Consider the following 13,964-nt stretch of genomic DNA (forward strand, 5'->3'; position numbering starts at 1 on the left):
GCTTATTCCTCACAGCACCGAGCATAACACTAGGTGCTCAGATGAGTATAAGAGAATGTTGGAAGATGTCCATCTCCTCATTTTATCCACACTACTAGCCTCTAGAACTCTTGGCTAACCTTGACGAGGCAGAGCACGCCTGAAAATGCACATAGAGGCACATCTGCAGAGCCCATACATAGGCTACTGGAGATGGGAAATTTATAATCTACTCTATATTTAAAATTCATAAACCATCTAGAGAAGCTAGTATAAAACTGTAATAGATCTCTTCTAGAAATAGGATGGCAAAATATATGTGATTCACATTTTAGTACCATATGTCTTTACTAATGTAGGTAATGAACCATATAAAGAATAGTCACTTCATTCATCTAGACATAATTAAAACACAGAAACTTTTTTTTTTTGGAGAGATTTTTTTCACTATAGGGTGCGTGCGCTTGCCAGATAGACAGAGAGAGACATAGAGACAGAAAGCGAGAAATCACCCCCCAGGGGGGATGGTCACACCGCAATCCCTTCTCCTCCATTCTCCTCTCGGGATCTTGGGCACACACACACACACGCCCGGCGTGAGTTTAAGTCACTGGGTCCAGGACGCGAACCGCGGTCAACTACATGGGAGTCCAGCGACATAGCCATTACGCTAACTGCTGGTTCCCAAAACACAGAAACTTTATAAATTAAAGGCTAAACCTGCAGCCAGACAACATTAAGGCTGAAAATTTTAATGCAGAAGTTAGGAGAGATACTTTTCTTATATTATTGACAACTAACCCGACCCATATAGCTATTATAAGATTTGACATTTTTGTTATGAGGCTCTAAACTCCTATTTGATTCAAATTCTTCCCCAAACCTTACCAGTAATCTGTTCTTGAAAAGTGAAATGGAAAAAAAGAAAAAAGAAAAAAAAAAGTGAAATGGAGATTAGACAAGGAAATGAGTAATAATGGTGAATAACACTTTTTAAATTATGAATTTAAATTCATCATTCATTCGTTAAGAACAACAGAACACTCACAATGTTCAAGACATTATGCTAAATCGAAGGAAGGAGATACAGAGATGAAATCACCAGCAATCCAGTCCTCTAAATCCTTACGGCTTTGGAGGAGAACTAGGACTTATTCATAAATTGTTATAATACAGAGGTTAAATGACCAGCTCTGGTGTATATTTACACTCCTCATACATTTAACATTGTGCTAGGGATTCAAGTGATGATAAAAGGGTGCAGGAAGACGCCCACTTCCCCATCTTATCCGTGCTCCGGGCCCTCTGAGTCTTCAGCTGACCTCCACGAGGCAGAGCTCTCCTGACATTTTGTCAATGTGGGCACTTCTGTGGATCCCATACGTAGTGGAACAGTGAAGTGCTCCAGGATTCAAAAGGAAAGACTTAGATTCAATAGAGGATGAAGTGATGATGGTAGGCGGAAATGTATAGGAGTGGCACTTTGAGAAGCAGAAGGACACTGGGGCTTGGAGAAATTTCAAGACTTATCCAAGATCGTATAGCTAGTGACTTTATACTCCAGTGTTCTCACATCACGTCCATTGTTCATTCCAGTAAACTGACCATCTTTCATTAAGAAAACCTCGTGCTATCAAGATGAGGCAGGAAGACACAGCTCTTCATAAAGAAAAGTGACTGAACACTGATTTGGGCTGGATTATATGGTGGGCAAAGGAAAAGAGGAGAAAATACAGGTGGAAATAGATGGAGGTAGATGGCAGAAGGTAAAGAACAGCAAGTTACTTGGACTTCATTCGTAGATATTTAAAAGATCCATAGGCATTACAAAGTTTTGAGCAGAGGAATGTGGTGAAGTATGGAAGTATGAAGGGAAAATAAATCAGACAGCACAGTGGCAAACGGATAGGAAAGGGGGTTCGCTAGAAGCAGAGATATCGACTGAGAGTTATTCCATCATTGTAGAAGAGAGAGAATACGAGCCTGGACTAGAATCAGGACATTGGGACGAGCACAGGAAATGGAGTGGAGTTGGGTATGACTGGATTTGGGAGACAAAAAAGAGAAGATTCAGAAATGACTACGAAGTTTCTAGCCTGAGTGGCTAAGAGAAGGAAGGTGTCAACAACTGAAATATGAAATGCAGAAAAAAATGCCTGTGAGAAAATTGCAAATCAAGTTTAGTCATACCAAGGTATGTGGACATGGTTTAAAGAGATCAGCAGTTGGATGGAGCTAAGACAACAAAAGGAAGTCCTATTAGCCATGTTTAGTTATTTAAACAACTGCCAGCTTTCATAGGGGGTTTTAAAAATCTGTTCGCATCACTGAATTATTCATAATTCTTGGTTCATGACACACTCTGAGTATTGTGTGGTTAACTAATTAACACTTATGAATTCAACACCCAACACAGGAACTGTAATACTGCTAAGAACACACATTACCTACGTGCCCCCTCGCTATCTCTTCCTCTCACTGTTCTCAGAGTAGTTATTCCAGGGTAACTACTATCCCAATATTTTGCTTATGATTCCCTTGGCATTTTAACAAAATATAAGCTGATAATACATACATTCATAAAAGGTATACTTCTTAGTTTAAAGTATATTTAGCTTTTTTAAAAATCCTGACATTTTTCATATTCATGCTGAAAGAATTCTTCTAAAATTTACCTTTTTCATTCAATAGAGTTGTTAATACTCATCCTTACTTTTATACAATTATAATTCATCTTTAGAATCAAATTGTTTCCCCCCCGCAAAACCTTAGCTGTGAGTGGAATTGAGGCAACAACCACTTCCTTTGAGCATATCCTCCACAAGGATGACTTTTTCATCATTTTAATGTAATATGCTAGGATGAGTGTTGTTAAGGATATGACAAAGGTACATTATCTTCCCCAGGAGAATTAAATTCCATGACTTTTGGCAAGAATTAATCTTCCTGTTCACTACTGTTTCTTTTTTTCTCTCATAACAGATACTCAAGAATATTTATGTATATATATTAAAGAAATAGAAACTAGTATAAAGGGGGCTGGCAGGTGGCATGGTAGTTAAGGTGTTGGATCCTCACATGGCTGACTGTGGTTTGGCTCGGGGGCCCAGTGGCTTCTTTCCCGCCTTTCCTTTAGGTCTCTCTCTGGTCAAGTTAAAAAATAATAACAAATGGAATTAAATAAATAATTCTTTAAGAAGCATTAGTGGTCTAAAGCCAAAGTAGATTGTCAGAATACTATTGTAGTTTTCCATGAGAGAAAAGAAAAGAAACTATCTTTTTCATGTGTGCGTTTACCCAGGAGCAACAACTTGGTGTAGCCTCCAAGCTTGTCATTGCTATGGTCTCCACCTCCTCCCTAAGTCTCCTCCTCAGAGCACAGCATCCAGTTAGATCATCTGATTTTGTTAGTTTGCCAAATAATCTGCTTCATTACTTTGCAGTCATATCAATGATTTAAAGCTGGATTCCTTGAGCTCTAGCATCCCTTGTAACCTCAGAGTCTATACTGAGGTATACAGGAAATGACCGGTATTAGAAAGGAAAATCCAGTACAGAACACAGAACACAACACATTCTCAATTATTTCAAAACTGGAGTGAAACAATGATACAGCTAATTCAAAAGGCATTTTGTATTTGGCTGTAGAATTTGGGCTCTTATGTTTGAAAATGGTGATGTTTGGGAACTATAAAAAATGTCAATAACTAAATTAAACCATAACATAAAGACTAACAGGAAAGAAATGAAAAGTACCTTAAACTCCCTACACTACTTCCTGCTAAAAGTTGCTTCTATTCCTATACTCACTGTTGAAGTAAGCATAACATTATCTATCGCTCATGAAAAACTAGCATTTTACCTCAAACCTAAAAACAAGAAATCTTCCTTTGCCTCTAAAATAGCTATATTTATGTACTATTCTTTTCCCAGGTTGGGGACAGGGAACTAGAATATTTTGGTTCCAAATCTTTCAAGTAATGAGCATACTGCTTGCTGAACAAAAATGCAAACAAAATTCAAATTCTATTGATTTCATTTTAAATACATATCTCTTTTTCATTTTAGAAAATAAATTAGCAATTCTAATTCTGGCTAATGACAGATTCTCTTTCATTCCTGGGACAGTGGTTTCATTTGAAGACAGAAATTCCTTGGTGCTTCTAAACAGCTGCCAGTGGCAGTGGCTCATTTAAATTAGCTATTCATCAACCTGATTCCACTTCTAAACTGTGTGGCCTTAGGCAAGTCAGTCACCCTCTCTGGGCCCAAGGTGAGGAAACCTGTAAACCGAGGAAGCTTACTGGATGGCCTCTGAGTTCTCTTCCAGCTTCGATGGTCTCTGGACTAATAAGTATAAAAGAAAGGGAGAGGAGTTTCCTTAGAAGACATCTGTGAGGTTAAAGCTTCCAAAAGAACAGCTGGGTATATATATGATCAGTCTCTAGACTGTAGGAATCTTCTTTTAGAAATTCTTACAACTTTGGATTGTAGGCTATGAGTTTATGATATTAAAATATTCATATTCTTGTGTGGTTTTAACAAGCACTTAAGTGATACCAGTATGTCCAACATTCATTTCCTTTTAACTAGACTGTTGAATTTATTTTTATTTTTTTATTTTTTCTTTTCTTTCTTTCTTTCTTTAATTTATTTATAATTTTTTCACAAACATTTACTTTACATAGCAAAAAATTTTAACTCATACTCCATAGTTCTTGAAAGTTAATAGACAATGTTCAAAATTTCAAAATACTGAATTTTAAAGATAATGTTCAAAATATTTCTTATAATTTTGTTTGTGATTCTATAACAACAGAAACAGTATGGTTTTAAATATTATTGAGAAAATATTTACATGTCAACTACTCAAATTGTTGAATTTAATTCTTTATCAGTATTTAACCTACACACAGGCAAGTTTCAGAGACAAGGAGAGAGAAATACTAATTAAATGAAAAAGTCAGGCCCAGGGATTAGGAGTAACTACAGATTCAAAATACTTGAATCTGTGGCTGTACTAGTCTATCAGTTAGTCATATAGCATTTTTTTTCAAGCTGCTGGGTCAGGACTCCCAGCAGCGCAGTCAACTCCATGGGAGCCATGTGCCTTAACCATCACACGTCCTGGTTGGCCACTAACTCTGGTTTCCAACTGAAAACCCCAACCTTCTTCCAGTGCAGTCCTCCTTTGGTGAAGTATATCAAACTAGAATTTTTTTTTTTTTTTAATTTGCAAGGTAAGGCAGTTGTAAGTGCCATGAAGATATTAATTTTCTGGTGAAAGCCCTTCCAAATCTGACAAGTGAAAGAGAGGTAAGCCGTAAAGCTATAATAAGGGTTGGCTAGAAGAAAGGTAATTCTAGGCAACTTGCCTGTCTCAAAGCTAGGCAGGGATGAGAAAGACCTGGAGAAAGAGAAACAAAAAGCCTTTTTTCAAACTAAGTTAGGAACTTGGGCTCAAGGCAGGAGAGCTCATTCCCTTACTTCTCTCACCCACTCAGCACAAAGCCACAGTGGTGAAGGACGGGTGAACAGCTTACAGATGCCTTTCAGCTTCGGTTTCTCAACTACATTTACTGTTTGTTACAGGTGGCTGGTCACACTGATGGTATTTTTGGTGGGATCTCTCTCTGCTGCATAGATAGCTCTTCTGAACACCAGATCCACATAGCAAATCAGATTTTTGGTTAAAAGAGAAACATGTGAGTATAAAGAAATGGGCAAATTTTCATGAGATGATCATAATCTCTAAAGGCCATTCTCAAGGAGACATTCTAACAGTGTTATGAGCAATGGCAGGCATTTTATATTTTCCATGGTGGCCACTTTGTGGAACAATCCTCAATTGGATCCATAAATCCTGTTCTTGGTTTGGTTGTTTTGTTTTGTTTGCAAGTGAACCTCATTACTTTCTAGTCACACCTGGTGTGTGTCTCTGATGTGGCTGGGAGCAGGGTGGACAGGGGACTTCCCGTCTACTCTCCAGTGTGTCCGGGCCAGTGCACAGGTGTGTCATGGACTGAAATAAGGTTGGGAACTGGGTCATTTGCAGGCTGAAGGCAGCTGGAGTCTTTAGAGCACAAGCTCCTATTGATTGTCTGGGGACTCCTCGGTAAAGGAATGAGAGTTTTTAATTACCAGTAGTTGAGTTTCCCAACCAATAGGAATTCTTTTCCATTCTGAATATTTCCCCCCTTGAACAGATGCAAAATAAGGGGCCGTGGGCCTGGCATGTGGTATGGGATTTCTGTTTCCTATCAAGCAAGATAACTTTACGGATCTCTTTACAGCTAGACTTGACTCACCATCAGATGGAGTTTTGTCATGGTTGATGCTGCAGGGGAACATGGTATTATTATAAACTTACTGATTTTTGTCTTTAAACAACTAAACCAGAAGATAAGCTAGCTCAAAAGCTATACCAGTTTTTGAGAAATTTTAAAAAGAAGGAAGTAAAAGTTTCAAGTTTGGTAACTATGTCATGCCCTGCCTGCCTCCTGGGACCAATATACAGTTATCTGAAAGTGCTTTGATAAACAAAATGTTCTGTTCAGATCTAGCATACAATTACTTGACTACAAAGAAACTTACATCTGGGTTTTGAAGTTTGTGAGTAGGAGTAAGAATCTGAAAATACAGTACAAGGCTATGTGAGAGGATGCTGAGTGTGCAGACTTGCACACATTTCTTCCCTTGCTGGTAAGGAAACGCAAGAGTAAGGCAGCCCCTGTGGGCGCTCTCTCAGGAATCACTGATGCACAATTCAATTTCATTATTAATGAAAAAAATGTCCAGCAAAACCTAGGGTACCAAAATGTTGCACAGACTAAAACCAACCAACAAAGACGCATATGAAAACAAAGAAATAAAAAAAAAACTTATTTTAAATGAGCTTTCCTAAGGTAACTGCCAAACTGTTATAATGGCACACTGTTTTCAATGACAGAATTCATACTGATGAGCCCAGGAGGCGAATTCCACACTTTTATTCTGTGCAAGACAGAGTGTGTATCTGTAGAGGCAAAAGGACCTCAAGACCTCAGAGACATTTCAAGTTAAACTACAGAGAAAGAGGCCTGATGAGAGAAGTCTAAGCTTATCCTTGCAAAGTCTGGAAGAGTCCTTTCTTCAGCTCACCATTCACTTTTAGATTCGATACTGCATTTGACAGGAGACACAAACTCAGAATTATTTAAGAGGTGTGCCCAGAGCTATGTGGATGCTGTATTAAGTGTGGAATTGAAAGCTGGCCCCGTAGAGCAAAGGTGAAGTGCTACGCATAGCGAGCCAGATCCCACATGGCCAACCACTGTGAGTCCCAGCCCTGTTGGCTTGAAGAACATGCCAGTGTGCATATGCTCCAAATCCTGATGGGATGGGAAATGGAAGAATGCTTGCTCTTTCTTTCCTTCCCTCCTTCTCTCACATGCAGCTTCTGGCAATTTGAAAAAAAAAAAAAAAAGTGAAATCTATGTCCCTTTGCCTTTCCAGCAGAGATGAGCCTTACGTTCTAATACAAATGCATTTAGTAACTCTTCATTCTAATCATAATAACAGCTATCATTTATTGAATACTTGTTATGTGTCAGAAATTTGTTGTTGCATATGATCTCAATGCCAGTAACAATCCTAGCAGGTTTTTATCACCATTTTAGAGAAAAGAGAATTAAGGCTAATTAGTCAGCTAATAAGTGATTGAGCAGGAATTGGACTCAAATTTGCCTAACATTAGAGCCTGTGGATTTAACCACTACTTCAGGCACAATTACTGGGTTTTATTTCATATGCCAATTACCTGGACTAGGAATGCATTCCTGGATTCTGAGACAATCGGTGAACTCAGTGGGAAAAAGAACCGTGTCACTTTCTGATATCTGTGTGGCAAGGGATGAAAAGTGGTAGTGGTGATTTACACAGTAGTGATTTGCCGATCTGCTGTAGGTATGCTTGCTCTGTTAGAGAGAGAGGGAGGGAAAGGGAGAAAGCATACTCCAGTGAGGCTTGGTCACACCACAATCCCTTCTCCATTTCCCCATCCTGTTGGGGTTTGGGGCATGAATGTACACACGTTGGAAATGTCAAGTTCCAAGGCTGGGATGGCCAACTGTGGCTGACCATGTGGAATGTGGCTCCCTTAACCACTAGGCTCTGGGACTGACCCAGGGTATTATTCTTCATATGTATGACATGTAATCTACTCTGCAGTCCAGCTTATGCCGCATCTATGTGACCACATTTTGTTACACTAATACAGAATACATAATCTGTCAATTACACAGAATTTCCTTAATTCATGTGTTATTAGAATATTCTAGACTGCATTATTTGTAGGAAGAAGGGACCAGCCTTAAGTTGCCCATAAGGCACTGTTGATTCAACAGGGGTGGGAGAATAATAAAAATCAGTATATCAATTAAAAAGTGTTAACAAATTATTATGCACTAGCTAGATGTTCTCTGTGCATATAATTCATAAAATGATTTAGGCAAAAAAATAAAAGTCTCTAAGGGCCAAGCAGTGCAAGCAGTATCGCAATGCTCTGCACGGCTGACCCACACGAAGAGGGTTTGTGTCGGTGACCCTCTAAACAAGCTGGGCATGGGGGTGCCCATGATCTGGGACTGGCTGAAGCTGGGGCGTAGATCACAGCATCAGGACCCAGGTGAGGTACACATCTGTCTTTGTCACTCACAGAAGAAATAAATAAATATACTTTAAAAACAGTCTTTAAAAGATTAAGATGAAGCAGACTCAGCCACAGTAAAGGAAATTAATTAATGATTTGAGACTAAATAAGGAAAACAGACTTAGCAGTAGCTGAACAAAGGGATGAAAACCTTACAAAGGACAAAGACAGCCAAGGTTAGAGAAAAGGAAGGAATCAGATGAACACAGGAAACACACTAGCTATCTCTTTGGAAAGATCTATTTACTTCCTGTGTATATTTTGGCAAATTTTATAACTACACCAAAAAAACACAAAAAAATTAGTCTTGTTAAACAGTTAGCTGGGGGCGTAAGGAATAGTGTATTCCAAAGGCCCTGGGAATGGATGGGAGTGCCCAAGACCTGAGGCAGCAGCCTGGGGGACTTCTGGCTGATAGCTGCCCATTAGTGACAAAGCATTCCTGGAGTTCCGCCAGTCTCACCTGCTAAACTCAATCATGATGAAAGGCAGCAAATGCACTGGAGATTTTTCCTCCACTTTTTTTCCCTCTTATCTTCTGTACTCCCTTCTGCCCTTGCTACCACTGACTTCCCTCTTTACTTCCTCTCCTCTCACAGGACATTATGGAGATGGCTCTAGTGCAACGATTTTAGGTTTACAAAAGTGAACCAGACTCAGCCACTCCACGGCCCACAGTCCAATGAGGAAGAAAAACATTATCCACTATAATTGTGTATCACTTTACAAAGTGCTTTCTCACACAGGGCGAAGCATTACTATCTTCCCTTTAAAAGTGAAAAACTGAAGCCCAAAGTAGTGAAGTGAATTGTTCAAGACCAACCATCTAGTACAGAATACAGGTAATGAAGAAGAAACAAAGAGGGAAAGAAAGAATGAGTTCAAAGAAAGTGAGAGACATTATTCTTCCCTCCAGTTAATGAGTTTCACCACAGGCTGCAAAATTAGTATACACATACTTCAACACATTTGTACGCATGCATATGTACACATACACAAAACATGTACACACATATTGATATACACATACCTGTACACATGCACACACACAAATATATACACATATTGATGTGCACATGCATGTAAACACACATACACATGTATACACATATCGATGCACACATACCTATATACATGCACATACACATGTGTACATATATATTGATGTATGTTATTGATAACACTAGATAAATGTGAAAGTACTCTGCACCTTGCAAAAGGTTAAGCAAGTATAAATTAGGACCATTATTAGTTAGGACCAGAAATCAGTAAATATGCAAAGCCTAAGTGAATATTTAAAATATCTGTCAACCATTGCTTGTGAAAGATCAGAATACATTTTAAGGTTCAGGATAAACTATATAAGAAATGTAGATGGACTTAAGAGAGTAAAAAAAATTTATTTTCAGATGTCATTTTTTTCACTTGACCACTACAGAGCCACTTTAATTACACAGTCATGAAGAGTACAACTGAACTTAATTCTGACTTTCACATAATCAACATCATGCTGTATAGATACACCCCACCACTTCAGTCTACCTTCTTGAACATTGCTCTTATAACCTTTAATTAATTCATTTTTTCATTTTTGACAATCAAATCAAGGCTATTACCTTGTATATCATTTTCTTTTCTTTTTTTCTTTTATGGATTTTGATTTTGATTTACATTTAATCACTGTACATCTTTACAGTGCACAACTCAATAGAGAATTTTACAGTTCTTTTGTCTGTCAAGCGTGTAAGGTCTGGGGGAAGGGAAAAGAAACATGAGGGAAACATTCCCGGCCACAGGAACTTTCCTGTTTTCGCATCTGGCCCGCCATCACCAACGGACTTTCCTGCCCTTCAGCATTTGGTGCTCCCGCCAAAGTTGAATGGAAACAGCAAACTTCATGGCCCAGACAAGGACCGATGGCGAGCCCCTACTGGACAACAGCCCTTTAAGAACGAGCAGCACCCACCCTGGGCGTGATTCCCTCAGCCTCAAGCCTGTTATCTCTACCCTACCCCTTTAATTACCTGTTCAGGCCCTTCCCATCACACTAGCCCTAGTTCTCTCTGTTGGACTGGACCACAGTAATGGGTGTTCTGGAAAAGGCTTTTGCTAGCAGTGTTATACCTCCTACTCGTAACTCTAAGATGTCTGGACTGGCTAACTGGGGTTGCCTCCTCCCCCATGTGGTTAGCCATGCCTGGCCTCCTCCTCCTTCTCATGGCCTTTAGAATGGGCTCTGCCTTGGCAGTTACAGGGTGAAAATTCCAAACACAACACACATGGGGTGATCAAGGTATTATCAAAAAGACTGCTTGGGACAGGCGCTCCTCATCAGTCACTCTGCAGTTCCACCATTCGGGGTAACTTAGCAGCCCTCGGGTCAACTCTGGCGGTATCTTTGGCCCCCTCAGGGCTGCACCCTCACGACCTAATCCGGTCACATTTACTATCAAGAATTCATCTGTTTCTCTCTGGCTGTCCACCCAACTGGCAGGTATCTGAATAGATGCCTAGGATATAGACCCTGGGGGTATTATAGAAATACTTAAAGTTTATCACACCTGCCCCTTACACGACCAATCCAGAAAATTTTGGCCCCAGTAATTTTGCACTCTCCTTCCCCAAGCCAAGTGCCAGCTTTAATCAACTCTACTTTTCATTTTCTGGCTTCCCTGGAGGCCAGAAATAACTCTTGCTGCCTCTGCCTTCCACTGTTAAGACGGGTCATAGCTGCCATTCTGGTACCACCCTCATTCCAGGTCAGTTATACCTCTACCCACGACGTCACTACCCCTCCACAGTTCTCCAATGTCTCTCTCCTCTACACGTCCGACCTCACCTGGGCTCCCAATGGCTCTGCCCAGTGCCCTCTTGCTGAGATTTTCATCCTCTGCGGAGGCACTGTGTTCTTTTGCTTGCAGCCCTACGCACAGCTCTCTTAAAATCCCTACTACTCTGGCTCCTCCTGTTTCTAGGACCCATCACACTGCTATGCCTAATCCTGGCCTTCGCCCCCTGTATTTTACACTTCCTCAGGGAACGTACATCCATCATTGCTAGAGTGGCAGTTAATCAGATGCTCCTGTACCCCTAGCACCCCTTCCCCCAGACTCTCCAACCAGAGGACCCCAGATCAATGCCCCTTAACAGCCTAAAGCAGCCAGAGCGGTCGTCATCCCTTATCCCTTTAAGGTCAGAATATAAGGTCTAGGGGAAGGGAAAGAAACATGGCAGAAACATTCCCGCCGGCAGGAACTTTCCCGTTGTCCACACCTGGCCCCCCATCTCCAATGGACTTTCCTGCCCTTCAGCATTTGGGGCAACCTCTAAAGTTGAACGGAAATGGTGAGCTTCATTGGCCAGACAAGGACCCATGGTGAGCACCTATTGGACAACGGCCCTTTAAGAACGAGCAGCACCCACGCTGGGCGTGACTCCCTCAGCCTCTGACCAGGTGGGAGGACCTCATCTGAAAGCTTTTGCAGAATAAATTATATAGGTTTTATTAAATCCCATGGCCTAACAACTCTAGTATTTTTGTCTTTGCTGCCTCTAACTCTGCCGCCATTTTCAAATCAAACCTAACAAAGTGTTTCTTCCTTTTGCTCCTCCCACTCTAATTATTTTAATTTCTAATTTCTTTTGTTTATTTATTTCAGTTTTTACTATAGAACACCTGTGCTCACCAGAGAGAGACAGGAAGAGAAAGAAAATGAAATCACCCACTAAGGGTTATGGCCACACCACAATCTCTTTTCTATTCTCCCCTCAAGATTCTGGATATGGGGAACCAGCAGTTAGCGTAATGGCTATGTCGCTGGACTCCCACGTAGTCGACCACGGATCGTGTCCCAGACCCGGTGGCTTAAAACTCACGCCGGTCGCGTGTGCGTGCATGCCCAAGATCCCGAGAGGAGAATGGAGAAGGGATTGTGGCGTGACCATCCCCCCTGGGGGGTGATTTCTCGCTTTCTGTCTCTATGTCTCTCTCTCTGTGTCTGGCGAGCGCACACGCCCTATAGCGAAAATCTCTCCAAAAAAAAAAAAAAAAAGATTCTGGATATGCATGCACACACTATGGTTTTTCAAGCTGTCGGGTCTGGAACTCAAATTGTGTAGGCCATGTGGGATCCAGCTGCTGTAACCACCACCAGCTTGCCCTTACCTTTTTTTTTTTTTTTTTTTTTAATGTCCACTAAGGTAAGAAAGTAATAAATTCATCACCAAGAAGTTGAGGTTTCATTTCAAAGATTTTATAAGGACCAGGGACCAGCAGTTAGTGTAATGGCTATGTCGCTGGACTCCCACGTATTCGACCGCGGTTCGCGTCCCAGACCCGGTGGCTTAAAAACTCACGCTGGGCGCGTGTGCGTGCGTGCCCAGGATCCCGAGAGGAGAATGGAGGAGAAGGGATTGTGGCGTAAGTAACTATACCCCCTGGGGGTGATTTCTCGCTTTCTGTCTCTATGTCTTTCTCTGTCTGTCTGGCGAGCGCACGCGCCCTATAGTGAAAACCTCTCCAAAAAAAAAAAAAAAAAAGATTTTATAAGGACCAAAACACCTAAATAACTCTCCGTAGGTACTTCTCCCCTTCTAAATTTATCTCTACCCAATGTATATTAAACCATGTTATTACTACATAAAATAATCTAAAAATACAAACTATGCTATTTTCAGAACAGTCACATTGGAATAGATTCACCAAGGATTTTGGAAGTGAAAGTCAAGGATTTTAATACAGTAATAGCTTTTCTAAAGGAAGAGAAAAGATCAGAACAACAACAACAAAAAGACTCCTTTTTTAAATATATGAATAAACTCACAATTGACTATAAAGTATTTTAAGTTTCTAAGGTAGCCCTAAGTTCATCAATTTGATTTTAAAAATAAAAATAAGAAAATTGAATTAAAAATATTTCTTCTTAATTGGTTTATGAAAAAGTAAAATTCAAATATACCAATCACATCATTTTGGTAAAAGGGGCTAGTCTTATAAGCTAATGATAGAAAACATCTTACGATTACTTTAATCCCCCCAACACTCTTGAAAGGAGGATATTATAGTGGCCATTTTGTAAATGAGAAATCTTAGAGAGACTGAATAACTTGACAAGACAAAACTAGATAGACAGTGCTTCTTCCTTGCTATTTCTTCTAGAGAGCTGAAAGAAACAGATGTATAATTAGCAGGTGAAGAAGAAAGGGAGACTAGAAATGATTCTAAAATGTAGGATTTATTGTAAACCATGCCAAATTGAGTTGGGAACATGACTGAAACTAAATACCTGGAAAGAGT

General features: G+C 40.2%; 1 long non-coding RNA gene across 1 annotated transcript in view; it reads left to right on the plus strand.

Annotated features, from left to right (window-relative positions):
- The first annotated feature begins 10,968 nt into the window (after positions 1–10,968).
- The window catches only part of LOC102495358 (uncharacterized), an 11,214-nt gene continuing 8,218 nt past the window's right edge, over positions 10,969–13,964 (plus strand). Inside the window, exons 1-2 of the long non-coding RNA XR_335809.1 lie at positions 10,969–11,028; positions 11,921–12,122. This is a non-coding gene — a long non-coding RNA (uncharacterized LOC102495358). The remainder of the gene's footprint in view (positions 11,029–11,920; positions 12,123–13,964) is intronic.

Source organism: Tupaia chinensis, unplaced genomic scaffold (assembly GCF_000334495.1).
Source record: "Tupaia chinensis unplaced genomic scaffold, TupChi_1.0 Scaffold000539_1, whole genome shotgun sequence".
NCBI classification, from domain to species: domain Eukaryota; kingdom Metazoa; phylum Chordata; class Mammalia; order Scandentia; family Tupaiidae; genus Tupaia; species Tupaia belangeri.